Here is a 16,438-nt window from a genome sequence, read left to right as displayed (position 1 = left end):
TCTCACCTAGTTAGATGATGCAACACTTGTTGATTACTACACATCCTCAACACACACATTTGAGTTGCAGTGGGTAAAAAAAAAAAGTCATGAACTTACTTTGATGTATGACTGAAATTTAAATGACCTCAACACAAACAAAATATTATGAATAAACCAGCGATTAGCTAATAAATTCTGTCATCAGCTGACAAATATACACAATTTGACTTTTGGCTGCATAACTTATGACATATAGCCACAGAACAGTATATCATTTACTATACTTTGCTAAAAATACTATACTTCACTTTCTCACAAACAATATGTAGCTGTAATTTCCATACTTTTTGAGGGCAAAGGGCGCCCTTCACATTGTCCAGGTTGTAGATAGTAAAGAATCTCTCCAGAGGCTAGAGTTTCCAAAATGAAGTCTCTTTTATTTGGAATAAACAATTAGAGTGAAAGGTGAAAGCGTACTCTTGAAATGAAAAACCTGCAAATACGAACATTGCCTTTTTGTCTAAATAATTAGAAGCAGAAGCACAACAGTTTCTCCTCTCTATGGATTAGTAGCTGTATTTGGCGTAGATGATTATGCTATATCAAAGCCATGATTGATCAGCTGACAAGTCCGAAGAGGCCTGGCATTCATATCACAATCAGTGGCATATATACTGTAGTTAAGTATGTAACAGCTCGAAGTCTTTTGACAGTATATAAGCAACTTTCCAGGGCCCTACTGAGCTGCTCTTTACCTTTCTGTGGATATATCATACATAGCACTGTAGCTTTCTCTTTAAATCTTGCATATTTTATAACAAATGTGAATCGGATGTACCAATGTAAGATTCAGATTTTAAATGTGCATGCATGTTTTTAGAATGTAGAATGTCTTGTATGCTTGTCTGGACTTTTTGGTTGGGATCCAATTTAAAGTCTTAATTATAATGTAGATTTAAAAAAATATATATATTATAATTGCATTACATGAAAATCAATTTGAACCCAATTTGTGTTTCTCTACCCAGACAGCATGAAGGCAGGATCAGTGAGTAAAATCAACATGAATCAAGATTTCACTGAAAATGAAAATATTTCCATTCCGTCTTATTTCTATATCAGTGGTTTTTCTGGTATACTTTACATGAGATACTACTATATATTTCTGTTTTTTTGTCTACATCATTACTGTGCTTGGAAACTCCTGCCTCTTGTTTGTTATCATTACAGACAGAAATCTTCACACTCCTAAATATATCGCTGTCTTTAATTTACCATTGACCGACATTTGTGAAAGTACCGCTGTAATCTCTCAGCAACTGGACACATTTTTGTTTGGGAATCAGTTGATACCGTATGGATTGTGTTTGTGTAATATGTTCTCTGTTTTATTATTTTGTGTAATGCAGTCACTAACTCTAAATATTTTGTCTTTTGACAGATTAGTAGCCATTTGTTTACCACAGAGGTATCATATGATTGTGAGCCATAGATCAATGCTTGTTATAATTGGTGCTTCATGGACACTTGCACTGTTGCTAGCAATCATTGGAGCAATTTTCATGAGCAGACTTTCTTTCTGCAAAGTTATTGTCACTGTTAACAGTTTCTACTGTGATCATGGGCCAATATATCGCTCTGCCTGTAACAATAATTTCCCAAGTACTGTGTACAAGTACAGTTTGTTTCCGGCAATAATCATTGGGTTCCCAGTATTTTTTATTATCTTTTCATATACATGCATAGCTGCGACATTGTTCAGAATCAAAATTCTATGTACCTATCACATTTACATATGCATTTTGGTCCTTTATAAACACTAACACAAGGATCATTAATCTTTCTCTGACCTATGTGCTTCCTCCAATGCTTAACCCTATAATCTACACATTCAAGACAGAGGAGTTCATGGTGTCTGTGAAAAGACTTCTTAAAAGAAGTTTCATTTTCCCATCTCGGAACTAAATCTATTATTTCATATTTTAATAATATTAATAGTTGTGGTTTTTCATTGTTTTTTTTTTCCAATGTAGATTTCTTCATGATGTTTACAATAATTGTAAAATTTTTTTTTTTTTTTGAATGCATTTCAACAATTCATTATCAGGTATCACAATGTCAGCTTCATCTGCACATATAACCTTTGTCCATCCTATTCATATGGATTGGTACTCCAATAATTATCAAATTCTATTACATACTGATTAGTTAACACATCTTCCTTAGTAGTTAACAGTAGTAAAGAAGTAGTTAATGAAGAATTACCTATTAGTTCTTCAATAATTCCTTATTAGTTATGCAGTAAGTAAGATACAGTATTCTAAAGTGTTACCCAGTTTTTAATAATTCTTGATTTTGAAAGCATGATTAGTCGTGTTGCAAGGTAATCAGACTTTTGAAAATGGCCACTTATTTGTGATACAGATTAAATAAACTGTATATTGAGCTATATTCAAATTGCTGAATGTTCAGAAATTTGTAACACTGAAAGTAAAACAAGTAGTTTCTGCTCATTGTGATTGCTTTGCTTATTAAAAATAGGCCACAAAATGCTTCCACCTTATTAATATACACAAGAGCCCTCTTAATTATCCATTAATAGCTGAGCAGATAATGTTCCCTGTAGTGTTTGAGATCCCATTACACAAATGTTGTAATAAAATCAGTAAATTATGTCACTGCTGGGACTGAGGGACAACAGACTTTGTTTACGTTTGTTAACATTGTTTATGCTTCACAAAGTTAGACATATGTATCTACAAACAGTTTTGTTTAACCTTCTGATGCATAATGATTTGACCATTTCTTATTATTCTATATGACTGTCCTCTTTATATGTCAATGAGTCAAGTATGACCATTTCAATTTCAAAGTCCCTCTAAAATATCTAATATTATCTTTAAAGGCCCCCTGAAATCAAAATGTAAGTTTTTTTCGCTTTTAGTATGAAAAGGGACTGTAAGTAGGAATTTCTCCCATCTAGTGGTGAAATTGTATTTTGCATTCAAACGAATAATGCTCTCCAGCGCCTCACTTTTTCAAATGCGCGTTGCATCTACGGTAGCCGTTATGTACCAAAAAGCTATGACAGGATGTCTTATAATAGCACTTCCGAGTTTTTCTTCGGGTGAACAGGTTTGTTATTTAAAACAAACTGAAACAACGAAAAAAGAATGTTACAGTATGAATTACTGACTGTGAAAAACATTAACTAAGGTAGTAATAAAGCCTTCTTTACTCGTTATATTTTTTGAAGTAGGCTACGTGCATTGTTAGATCATCATCATTAGCCTTCTCTAATGTTACTTTACTCAATAGCTGCTATTCATCAAAGAGCCTGTTTAACTTTTACTATAAATGTTCTTCTGTCTATATAATAAAGTACACAACCAAGTAATGAAAAGAAAGCTTGTAATTAAGACTGTAACATTGACTTACCTGTCGATAAGAAAGCAGGCAACTTCATTGTCTCTTTTGAAAGCTTTCTCCTGCATTAGCTATCCCGACATTAACCCTTGTTTTTGTAATCTCCGGTCACGTTTCCTTTTACGGTCTATTTTGGACTTTTTCGACGACGAGGACTCCTTATCCTGTGACTCATCATATGTATGAATGAACGGTGTATAAATAACCGTACAGTGCAGCCTTTTAAACTTGCCGCGGCAGTGACAAGTGCCTCTCTCTGCTCTGCTTCTCCGCTTCTGCTGACTTCAGTCACGTGACGCCTGGCTCTGAACGAAAACGCGTTGTGGAAACGCGTTGGCCTAGTACTTTTTATCCCTCTCTGCTATTATAGTTTTTCAAGATGGTGGAACTACATGGAAGCCTCCGTGGACCTACCCGTCCCATGTATATAAAGATAATAAATTCTTCGTTTACGAGGATTAGTCTGATCATTGGCATAGGTATTTGTACATCATTGAGGGCATATTTATTAATAAAAATATTGATTTTAGATAATAAAATACCTAAAAAGCTACATACAGTCCCTTTAAGGTTATGAACAATGACAAAATTCGCATTTAGGAGATATATGCATTCAAAACTTAACTTACAGTCCCTCACTTCCACTAAAATAGATCATGGATTTTTATGACATCACTGCGGACTTCAGCTTATCATCACATCTTCAATCTAATCAAATGCTCTCTAGAATCTAACCTGTTAAGCTGCAACCCCACTTTTGAAAAATCCCCAGAAATGACATACCCAAACTGAAACAGATACAGTTCATGAACCCTTTTTACTAAAAGCACAAGTATGATCTCATTTGAAAGCTGACACCTGGCAGTTTATTGTAAATGTAGAATTAATTATTGTCATAATGATTTATTTTTATTTTTTATAAATAGCTTCAAAGTTTTGTAAAGTTATTAGAAATGTATTTTTATGAAACATCCTCATGAAAATAAAATTGAAGTTGGCACTGTAGCAATCTAGAAATGCACTACAGCTAAAGCCACATGTCTAAACATTTTATATTTATAATCTGAAGATGGTACGTCTAAAACTCTGTATTTAGTTAAATGTTTTTCAAAATCATGTCATATGACTTTATTTTGAAAATCTGAAGATGGTACGTCTAAAACTCTGTATTTAGTTAAATGTTTTTCAAAATCATGTCATATGACTTTATTTTGATTAGACTCTAAAATGCTACTGATGTTTAGTCATCATCTAAGCATCCATTCAGTCTTTTGTCTCTATTGTTTTGTGGTGCAAACTAGCCCCATTCAGTCTCAGTCTCCCCATGCACACATTCACACCTCTCCAGCCTGGTTATGGCTCTAAATATGCATTTCTTTTGTCTGCATTATAGTTACTAACGACTGGCTATTCACATGCTATTCATAGGGTTTCAATCCCTAATTTCTTTTATCAAAGTTCTCACATTTTTTCTCAAATGCCCTTCTTGAATAAAGAAACATATCAGTAAGCATTCCTATTTAGAAAAAAATCATAAAAGAATAACAGCTAGGTGGCAGGTGCACCCAGGGCTAGCTAGCATGTTAGCTTAGCACACCATCAATACACAACAATATATGAGATTAAACCAATGTTTGTGCTCCAAACTTACTTTATAACGCAAGTCGAGTGTTTTAAATAATCTTCTGTGATCTAGTTTGGCTTCAGATAAAAAAATCAGACAGAAAATATATTATTTTATAGTATTCTGCATGATGATAGTCTATATAGATTAGCATTACATTATAAATATAATCTATTATTATGAAAATACCTGGCATGGCTCAAAGAACACAGGTAACTCAAATATCATTGCAATCATGTTTATTGTCTTCAAAACATCTATATCTGCATGTTACAGCGATCTCTGTTGTGTTAGCTTTGTGTGTGTTCGAGGCTTCCTGGAATGTCACATGATCATGGATCTTCTTCATGTTCCATATATGGACTATTATTGTGCATATAGCGCCCTCAGGCTATTGGTATGAATTGAAAACACAGTAAATCAGAGTACCAAACGCTCATAAAGATTACATCGACATATTTGGGTATAAATTCAATAAATATTATTCCTGTCTATAGAAATATGATGTAAATCTATGAGAATCTATCAATATTTCTCCAAATCTGCACATTTTTGAGCTAAAGCCCTGAGGGACATTGTTTTGTGAAGCACTGTCATGACGACAACATAGAGTTCTTTATGAATGGGAGCGGCTGACGCGCATAATTCATATTAAAGGTATCGACTCATTTTTTCATTTCATAACTCCTGACACAAATTAAGACATAACTGTCACTATGAGTTTCTCAGAATACAATAGTGGTAAAATACTGAAACTTGAGTCTTATATCTTTTTAATGATGTATAGTTTGTCAAGGTATAACATTAAATCTGATAGTAACTTTGAACTAAATTAAAAAAAAAAACGCTTCAGTGCGCGGGCGCACTGGCAACGGTTAACAGGCTAAAGTGTCCCACCCCCTATGCTACAAATACCACCTGGCCAAAGCGACCGTTGACACGTCACAAAGCAATATGGGTTTTCTGAAACATCTCGCGGCACGGATGTACCTAATACAAATAAGTAAAACATCTCCAGATAACAGGGGCATTCATTTCATTAGTTTTTGTTAAATAAGAGTTCATCTTATTTATTCATCAAAAATGACACATTTTGTCATTTTTGTGAAATTCAAATAATGAATACTATGGCACAAATTAAACATGAATGAAAATCAGAGCTGCAAAAAGACGACAATACACACCATTTTTGAAGTTCCCTTTCAAAGGGAACTCGAGCTGCGTCGAAACGCTGTGGGAACGTCTCTGCGTGATTGCGTCATGAAGCACGTATGAAACCAGTCCAGTGGCGTGACAGAATGTCGTGTGACGTCATCGACCAGGAAACTAAAGCACACTTAAACCAAACAGCATCAGCTTCTGTGTCTTCAGCAAGCGCTTTATGTGAATTTATGTGTCTGGTGTTTTTTGTCTGTCTCAGAATTTGGCAGCAGTTTTCACCCAATCCATATACATATATACATATTATACATATATAAAAATTATGTAATGACTGAGACTGAGTCAGACTGAGTCAGACACAAGTATTTGTTATAGGTTAACAACTGATATTTAGAACTCACTCTGGGAATGTGACCCCATCCCCCCAAAACAGGGCAAGAAGATCTTAGTCACCCCGGCAACGATCAGATAAGGAGTTTTATGACTTTTAGCAATGTGGACAGAGCCTCTGCTGCAATACTAGTACAGACTCTCCTGCATTCATTTATTGATGAACTGACTAACATGAAATGAACATGCATTCCAGAACATTTTGGGAATGATTTACTGTCGTGTGTTGTGTCTTTTAATACTATTATATGTTGATACTATGATCTTTTGATACTATGTATTTTATTATACCACCAATGGTCAATGTAACCTCTGTGTCATGTCTCCTATCTAATTAATCCTCATTTAATGACTCACACTTTGATGTACATCACCTTCTCTTAGAATGCAGTGTGGATTTGTTATATCTATCTGAGTATTAATGAACAGAAACGAGTACTTGAGACAGTAGCTGCGTTTACATGGACACTTATAATCGGATTGACGGCTCAATCGGATTAAAAAACCTTCATGTAAATGTAACGAACTCGTATGTTTTTACGAGTTCAACCGTATGCCCCAAGGCATCACCAACGCTCCTAGTACTTTCCAACGATTAATGGAGCGGTGTATGGGCAGTCTCCATCTGAAGGAAGTACTCGTATTCTTGGATGACATCATTGTGTTTTCAAGTACATTAGAAGAACATGAAACCAGACTTTTACATGTCCTTCAGCAATTGAGAGAAAATGTCTTGAAACCTTCTCCAGCAAAGTGTCGGTTCAGTGCGCTATCTAGGGCACGTTGTTTCCAGCAAAGGGGTGGAGACTGATCCCGAAAAGGTCAGTGCACTCCGCACTTGGCCAAGACCACAAACCCTCAGCGAGCTCAAGTCCTTCCTAGGCTTTGCAGGGTATTATCGCCGGACTATTCCAAAATAGTCAAACCCTTGAATGACCTCACCGGGGGTTACCCACCTTACAGGAAGGGTAGAAAAGTAACACCATGTCCTGGGAGGTTCTTCAACCCCAAAGAACCCTTTGCCAACCGGTGGACACCTGCTTGCCAAGAAGCTTTTGTGGCGATTATAGACAAACTCACCTCCTCACCAGTACTTGGATTCGCTAATCCAAAACTACCATATGTTCTTCATACAGACGCTAGCACTTCTGGTCTTGGGGCTGCCCTGTACCAAGAACAGGATGGTGAAATGCGAGTAATCGCCTATGCTAGCAGAGGGCTTTCGCCAAGTGAAAAGAGGTATCCAGCCCATAAGCTGGAATTTCTAGCTTTGAAGTGGTCCATTGTGGAAAAGTTCCAAGACTACCTCTATGGAAACACATTCACGGTTGTAACAGACAACAATCCGTTAACATATGTGCTAAAGTCAGCTAAACTTGATGCTGCCAGTTATCGCTGGTTAGCTTCACTTTCCACCTTCGACTTTAACATAAAGTATCAGGCTGGGAAAAGCAACCAAGACGCAGACGGCCTTTCCAGGCGGCCCTGTGACACTCTAGCCGATGACCATGTTTCTCTTGAGGAAAGAAAGCGAATTAAACAATTTGCTTCTCACCATCTGTCTTCATCTCCTGCCCAAGCAGACATTCCAGCTGACACAGTCAATGTCTTGTGGCACCGCCATCTTTTAAGTGAGGCTGACAACAACCTACCTTCTATCACCTTGGTAGAGTCCCTTGCCCTTCACATGGACGCAGTGCCTGACATCTATGCAGATGAGGAAGCGGTGGGTTGTTCTACCATACCTACGTACAGTGAGGCAGAACTCCAGCAACATCAGAGGTCTGACCCAGTCATTGGTCATGTTTTCAACCTGTTGGAGGTTGGAGATGAAGCAAACCCCAATCCCAGTCCCGATTCTCTGGAACTTAAGTTAATGCTTAAGGAATGGAAACGGTTGGAGTTGAGAAATGGTCTCCTCTACAGAACCCGCCGATCAGAAGACGACACCACTTACCAGTTTGTGGCTCCTGAGCCCCTAAGGTCCGCTATTCTTACATGCCTCCACAACGATATGGGGCATGTGGGTCTGGAAAGAACTCTTGACTTGGTCCGATCAAGATTTTATTGGCCTAAGATGGCTACTGATGTGGAGAAAAAGATCAAGTCATGTGGACGTTGTGTAAGGAGAAAAACACCATCTGAAAAATCAGCACCTCTTGTGAATATCCAGACAACTTGTCCCATGGAATTGGTATGCATGGACTTTTTATCTTTGGAGCCTGACAGTCGCAACACCAAAGACATCTTGGTCATAACAGATCACTTTACCAAGTACGCTGTTGCCATACCAACCAAAGACCAGAAGGCTACAACAGTTGCAAAGTGTCTTTGGGAGCAGTATTTGGTGCACTACGGGTTTCCAGAGCGTCTGCTTAGTGATCAGGTGACTCCAATAATTCCTTATTAGTTATGCAGTAAGTAAGATACAGTATTCTAAAGTGTTACCAAAAACTGGTACAAGACAATAATCTGGCAAATCACAAGACCATAAGCAAGAGCTGATGTTCATTTCTAAATGAATGATTTGGCTTGTAGAAACACTAGCCTATATTCTTACACAATTTACATACATCTTACATAAACTTTTTTCTTTTTATTACAGTTTGATTATTATGTGTTTTGAGAGGAGAGATCCTCTCAAATGTATGAGTAATGCATTAGAGATGAGATGCTAAGGGTTTCCATGTAACGGTGCAATAAACGGTGCACTGTTTGTTTGAAGAGTGTCAACATACTTGCTACATGCCCTTGTTCTCTGGAGTCACTAGAGAGACCCTGAAGATTGTAAGGATAGGAAACCTGAGAGAATTATCAAACAGTAGTTGTGTAAATAAGTGACAGTATCCATTACTGTTCGTAATGACTCTCAAAATCAATCAAACCAAGTTTGTCTATAACATTAATTAAGTTTGCCCTTAACATTATTTATAAAGATCAATAAAGGTCCAAACATAATTAAGATTGACATAACTAAATCAATTATTCAGCATTTGAATACTCATTATGTTATCTGACTTTACCACTTAACTTAAATTTCACAATGGCACACCAGAACTGAAACAACAGCATGCGTACAATTGGCAAGTTCAAGGAAAAATGCTGATCTCAGGATTGGACTGGTGTGATTTTGTTGTTTATGCACAGGATGACATCATAATCCAGCGCATATACAAACACATCAGAATGTTTCAGACCATTCAAGAGAAAGCTGACAATTTCTTTCTTTATTCATCTTTGACCTGCCAAGATGCCTACAGGTTGTAGTAGATTTTTCTCTATTTTGCACCTGACCTAAATCTACCTGGGTCTCGTCTACAATCGACGTCCCCGAATGTCTACAGTCGACGTTTAGTCTATCTGGGTCTCGTATACAATCGACGTCCCCTAACTAGCTTGCTGCGCAGCAATAATAAACAGACAGACTTCAGCAAATGTCCTTTAAATGCTTTAATCACGGCCATGAGATTACTCGAGCAATTCTCAGAGAATCTCACCATAAAAGAAGAATACATCAGGTTTTAGAGGATAAAGACAGACAAACAAAATCAAAATAAAACAAAATCAAAATAAGATCAGCGTGACTAACTGTCACGTTTTGGGTTTGTTCATGTCATGTTTCCATGTCTGTCATGTGATTCCCTGTTTGTCATGTGATCCTGCCATGTTTCTTGTCATTGGTTAATTGTCTGATCATTGTTCACAGGTGTCCCTTGTCTTGTCATTAGTCTGTGTATTTAAGCCCTCATGTTTGCCATGTGTCTTTGTCATGATAGGAATAACAGGTAGAATTTATAATTGGATTAAAGGTTTTTTATTTAATAGATTTATTCAAGTTAGAATTGGGAAAGTTTTATCTGGAAGATATATGGTTGAAAATGGCACACCTCAGGGCAGCATCATAAGTCCAATACTCTTTTCAATAATGATAAATGATGTATTTTCTCAAGTTCATGGAGACATGGGGCGTTCATTGTTTGCTGATGATGGGGCATTGTGGAAACGGGGAAGGAATATAAATCATATCAAGGGAAAAATACAAGAGGCAATTGAAGTAGTAGAAAAATGGTCATATGCATGGGGATTTAGGTTTTCAGTAGATAAAACAAAATCAATAATGTTCACTAGGAAAAGAGGTATTGATATAGAAATAAAGATGTATGGACAATCTATTGAACAAGTTAAAGTTTTTAGGTTTCTGGGTGTGTGGTTTGATGCAAAATTAACATGGAATGAGCATATTGAAAGGATTGACACTAAGTGTAAAAAGATTTTAAATGTGATGAGATGTTTAAGAGGATCAGAATGGGGAGCGAGTAGAGTTGCAATGAAAAGTGTTTATATAGCACTGATAAGGTCAGTGTTAGATTATGGAAGTTTTGTTTATGACTCGGCAGCAAAAACTTTGTTGAAGAAGTTGGATGTGTTACAGGCTCAAGCTTTGAGACTTTGTTGTGGTGCTTTTAAAACGACTCCTGTCTCTGCTCTTCAGGTAGAAATGGGTGAAATGCCATTACAAATCAGACGAAAGCAGTTAATGATGAGCTACTGGGTAAATCTTCTGGGGCATTCAGAAGACCGTCATCCAACAGTAAAGGTACTCTTTCCATGTTGGGAAAAGGAAATATCTAAACGGAAGTGTTTTGCATGGAATAGTGACAAAGAAGTTAAAGAAATGATTTTAAGTCAGAAAACATATATTCCAACAGTACCATTATCAATAACTCCACCTTGGTTGTTTCCTCCAGTACTCATAGATTTTGATATGCTAGAGGTAATGAAAGAATCTGGAAACATTGTGGCTGTTGTTGAAGATAGACTACAAACTGTATATCAAGCATTTGTCCCAGTATATACGGATGGATCTAAAGATCCTAATACAGGTAGAACAGGTTTTGCTTTTAGTATTCCATCCTTTAACATTTCTGTTAATAGGAGAACATCAGATCATTTATCAGTAGAGATGATGGCAATAGCAACGGCACTACAGTGGATAGAAGAGACTCAAATCAAAAAGGTTATACTTTGTACAGATTCATGTTCGGCATTGGAGCCATTGAAGTCATTCACATCTCACAGTCGACAGGATATAGTAAATGAGATATATGAACATCTGTATAGATTTAAGAATATGAACATTATGATAATATTTATGTGGATACCGGCTCATAGAGGGATAAAACATAATGAAAAGGTTGATAGTTTAGCAAAACAGGCTTTGGAAATTGAGGAGGTCATGAATATCTCACTTAGTAAAGATGAAGCAAAAGCAGTAATTAAAGTATATACTAAGAAAGAATGGCAACATAGTTGGGATACAATAAATACAGGACGTCATCTTTATGAAATACAAAGAGAAGTAGGAGTAGGGAGGATAACTAAAAGAAGTACCAAAGAGGAAAATATTTTAACAAGATTAAGGGTTGGACATACTATGCTGAATAAAACATTAAACATAATAAATAAACATCCAACAGGATTATGTGAGTATTGTGGACTAGAGGAATCAGTAGAACATGTTATTTATGTTTGTCAAAAGTATAATAATGAGCGAGAAATCATGGAAAATGAACTTAGAAAGAAGGGAATGGATGATTTAAAGCTTAAAAATATAATAACTTATGGTTTAGAGAGTTTATTTCTTTATCTCAAAAGAACAGAGCTGATTAAGAGAATTTAGTTTTTTTTTTTTTTTTTTTTTTACATTCTGGTTCACACTCCAATACAGTAGGTGGCGATAATGCACCTTAACGTTGGTGCTACCCGCCAGAAAATCAAAGAAGAAGAAGAAGATGATGTGTCTTTGTCAAGTATTGTTCCCTGTAACCACTGTTTGTGAGTCATTTTCATGATTATGTCTTGTTTTGAGTTTTCATGCCACGCCATGTTTTTGTTTCATGTTTGGTTTTGTTTATAATAAACTGCACTTGGGTTCTCATTTACACTTGCCTCCAGTGGATCACTATTACAGAAACATGTCACCTTCTATCAATATGATTGGTTCAATTTGTAAATGAGCCTTGACTTCCTCCTCAGACATCCATATGCGGACAGAGCCAAGAATGGTGTACAAAAAGTTGGCCCAGGTTGTAATAATTCGGCTAACTGTAGACTGGGCCAGATCCCGCTGTGTTAGACCAACTGAGAGGTGGATCATGAAGAGGAAGAACTCATCAATGGGCTGCTGGGACTGACCCTATAAAAATAACAAGGTTTGCAATTATGTACATATAATGTGTAGGCTAGGCTTTCACTTAAATGTAAAATTAAGTTTTGCTTTTCTATTTCTTTATTTATCCATGCACTGCCTCTTGTTCCAGATTCACTCCTCATTGTAGTTGCTCTTGCTCTGGTCACACAAATCATGTTGTGGGATGCAGGTTCAATGAGTTTCCAGAAAGTCATTAAATGCCTGTAAGTCATACATCTAAATGAGATGTAATACATGTTTATATACATATATATACACAAACATAAACACGCACACACACACACACACACACACCTTTTTATGGAGATCTTTGGTCTGATCCAGTGCATTATCAACTGCTGCGGCCTCTGGAACTCACCAATAATCATGTTCCAGACAATGGGCATCCATTGGCACAGGAACCTCATCCACTTGAGTGTAGTGCGCCCCAGTGCGCCTTGGTTCAGCAACGGAGTAGCCGTTCCACTGGAATGATAGAAGAACATCCAAGATGATAGAAGAACATCCTTGAGATACAAGAGTAGTATGACACAGTTTTAATCTCAGCCAGCAGCACTGAGATCACGGTTGTGCTGCACGTAGAGGAGTACATTATGTCAACGACAGCTAGATTACAGATTAATATGTACATTGTTTTGTGTAAATGTCTGTCAGTCTAGATGATACACAGATTGATGGAGTTCTCAAGCAATATGAGCATGTAGGTTATTGAGATGAGGAATTTGAGAAGCTTTTGGTTCTGCAGGTGATCAAATCCAGTGATTATAAAGTTCCCTTACTGGGACTACATTGTTCCCAGTGTACTTTGCCATTTTCAGTCCACTGCTAAACAAACAGATTCAAGTACATTAAAATAACACTTAACACAACAGTTAAAGTCTTTATGTACTCATATATGCATAGAAAAAAGCTCCTGTGAAGGAAAAGGTGTAGACAGCATATGTAACGGCAAGGTGATGAAAACTGTGCACATATAAATAATAAATATGAATAATATGGAAAACATTTTCTAGTCTTGTTCTTCTTTAGGCGTTCCTCCATGTGATCTATAAAAATATTAGAATTTCTAATCAGTGAATATTAATATAGCATACAAGAGATTCTGAGATGTTCCCTGTCACAGTGTGGTGTAGACTGAAGAAGACGAGAAGGCAAAAGGCTCCAATACAAACTTTTACTAATAATATACTCCAATGGGTACAGACAGACAGGATGTACACACACTAATTATGACTAAGAACGGACAAAGACTGACTGAACTGAAGGAACTTAAATACTAGCACTGATGAACAATAATGACAGAAACAGATGGAACAGATGACAATTAACTAGACACAGACAAACTAAACAGAACACAACAGTGACATTCCCCTCATTCAGTTAAACACATGTATGGCTGATGTCCTGCATTTTATATTTAAATGTGTGACTGACAGCTTGTACCTCGTTGTTCCTAAGCAGTTTTGAAACTGGGGAGTTTTTTCAAAACACCATAGAACAGAAATAAAACACAATGACACAGATAAAGTAGGAAAGAAAAAGAGATGTCAAATGAGATGTTGTCAGGCTATAAATCAGGATCATTATTCTAACATTATTTTCTTACATTGTTACAAAATAAAAATAACTTTCCTGTCCTGTCAGCCATTATATTTTGCTTGTAGTGAGCACTCTTCAATTGCACATGCAATTTAGGCAAATTCCATAAAAAAAAAAAATTGGGTTACAGCTTAATGACATGGGAAAATTTGGGTCCCATGGCCAAACAAGTTGAGAACCATTAAAAAAAGTGTATATCAAAATGCTCTGTTCTAGAATACATTTTCTAGCCAGCTATCCAGCTAACGACATGTAATTGCTTTTCTTAGGTACATGTAACGTGTTTACAAGCTGTTTTATTGGTCTTTCTGCTGTTAAAACACTGAGCGATTACACCAGACATTACATTTCAGTAATCTTACTGTACTGTATCTTTCAACATACCTCCTAATATGTATTCATAATTATTTCACTATAGTAGTAGGTTAAAGAGGACGAGATTATTAGTTCACATGCACAAAGCTCTGCACTTCACTTGAACTTGAACTCTCTCACCTTGGCCAGAGTAGGAATTAACAGGCAAAGGGGAGGGAATGTGTAGAGCAGCACGTTGGGCTAGCGCGTCCATGCCAACGAGCGCGTCCTCGTCCCGTAGCGAGAAGAACAAAGGACAATGGGCGTTTTTGGTTGGGGTTTCATGAGGCTTTACTTCATAAAAACCCTAATTCTCAGAAGACCCAGAGGCAAGAAGAATTTAGGCTTTTATACACATGTGGCAGCTTTGACTAGAGGTACGCTAAAGATTTAAGAAAGTTACCGACTACGCCACCCGGGGGCCTCTTTCCGGGGAAATGCCCTTTAATTAAATAAGGCTCAGAGGTTCGTTGATCAGAGTCAGATATCAGACATGGAGTAGAAAATAGTACAAAACTTTATTCTCAATAAAAACACCTCAAATTGTATTTAAGACAACACCAATAAATCGAAAATAATCTGAACACAACATGACACGGACGCTCACTTCAGAATGGGGAGCTGGCTCTCTTTAGCAGAACGGATATAGCGATCATACGTGCACACTCACTGCACACTCACTTCACACCTCACTGTGAACACAGCATTCAGGCAAAAGAACCCACCACCACAATCAGGAAGAGACGCTTATTTCCTGCTACTGGCTGCCCCAATTCTGAAGAGAGAACAAAAAAAATAGTAACACAAAACACACACAATATCAAAACATTAAACAGAGCAGCTGGCAATTTAAGACACAAAAAGAGTTCACCACATCAGTTTGGCTCATCGAATCGAGGTGCCGCATCCGGTCACCCCTACAATGCTGGGTGGACAGATATGGGCACAACAGCCAACAATGTTAAAATAGAGAAACACCTCTTTTGGGCTGCCCTCAAGGTATCCACACAAGAAACATACACATACATAAACTTGGTCGCACACCAAATAGGTCACACAGAATATATACATATATATCTATGGATAATATATCCAGCAACTCAAATCAATGAAAAAGAAAATATATATATAAAATTAATCCATAAAACAAGAAACTCAGGAAAATATGATATTTAAAGAAAACAAAATATAGAAGAGCTAGTGACAATGAAGTGGTTGATCTGATACCTGGGCACCACTGGAGGTTTATGACTCAATTTATTTACTCACAGCACAGTTGATGAGGTACCATGCCAACGGCCCACAGTCCTTGAACCAGCTGATGAAACACGCGCTGGACGTAAACAATGGATGTGGCGAGGGGTCGAGCAGCAGCGCGTTAACACGCGAACTGAAAGAGTCAATGAGACTTGTTAGCCAGTTCAATAGAACAGACACACTCGGGACAGCCCGTCTCACTTTGAGCTAGAATTGTAGTCACGGTAACGAGTCGGATAAAGTCGGAAAAGACAGCAAACACAATGCAGACAGCAAAAGGGAACATCCACACAGCGGTTTAGCTGCTATAACGTTATGAACCCAGAGAAAGCCCACTGTAACGTCTTGCGCACGTTGGCCCGCACCTTAAACATAAAATACAAAATATTAATTTACCCGGCTACTAGCAATCATGTGTTCATCAGCTGTTAAAA

The 16,438-nt window shown here is 37.1% G+C and overlaps 1 protein-coding gene and 1 pseudogene across 2 annotated transcripts in view; both read left to right on the top strand.

Annotated features, from left to right (window-relative positions):
• LOC311076043 (uncharacterized protein) overlaps positions 1-16,438 on the top strand; it is a 198,364-nt gene that overhangs the window by 104,808 nt on the left and 77,118 nt on the right. The window lies entirely within an intron of this gene.
• Positions 1,046-1,947, top strand: LOC311076587 (olfactory receptor 7A40-like; annotated as a pseudogene). Its single transcript has one exon. The product of its transcript is annotated as an olfactory receptor 7A40-like (transcript).

This window comes from Abramis brama, assembly GCF_963993115.1.
Source record: "Abramis brama genome assembly, chromosome: 25".
NCBI lineage: Eukaryota > Metazoa > Chordata > Actinopteri > Cypriniformes > Leuciscidae > Abramis > Abramis brama.
Note: the sequence above shows the minus strand (reverse complement) of the source record. Positions and strands in the feature narration are given on the sequence as shown.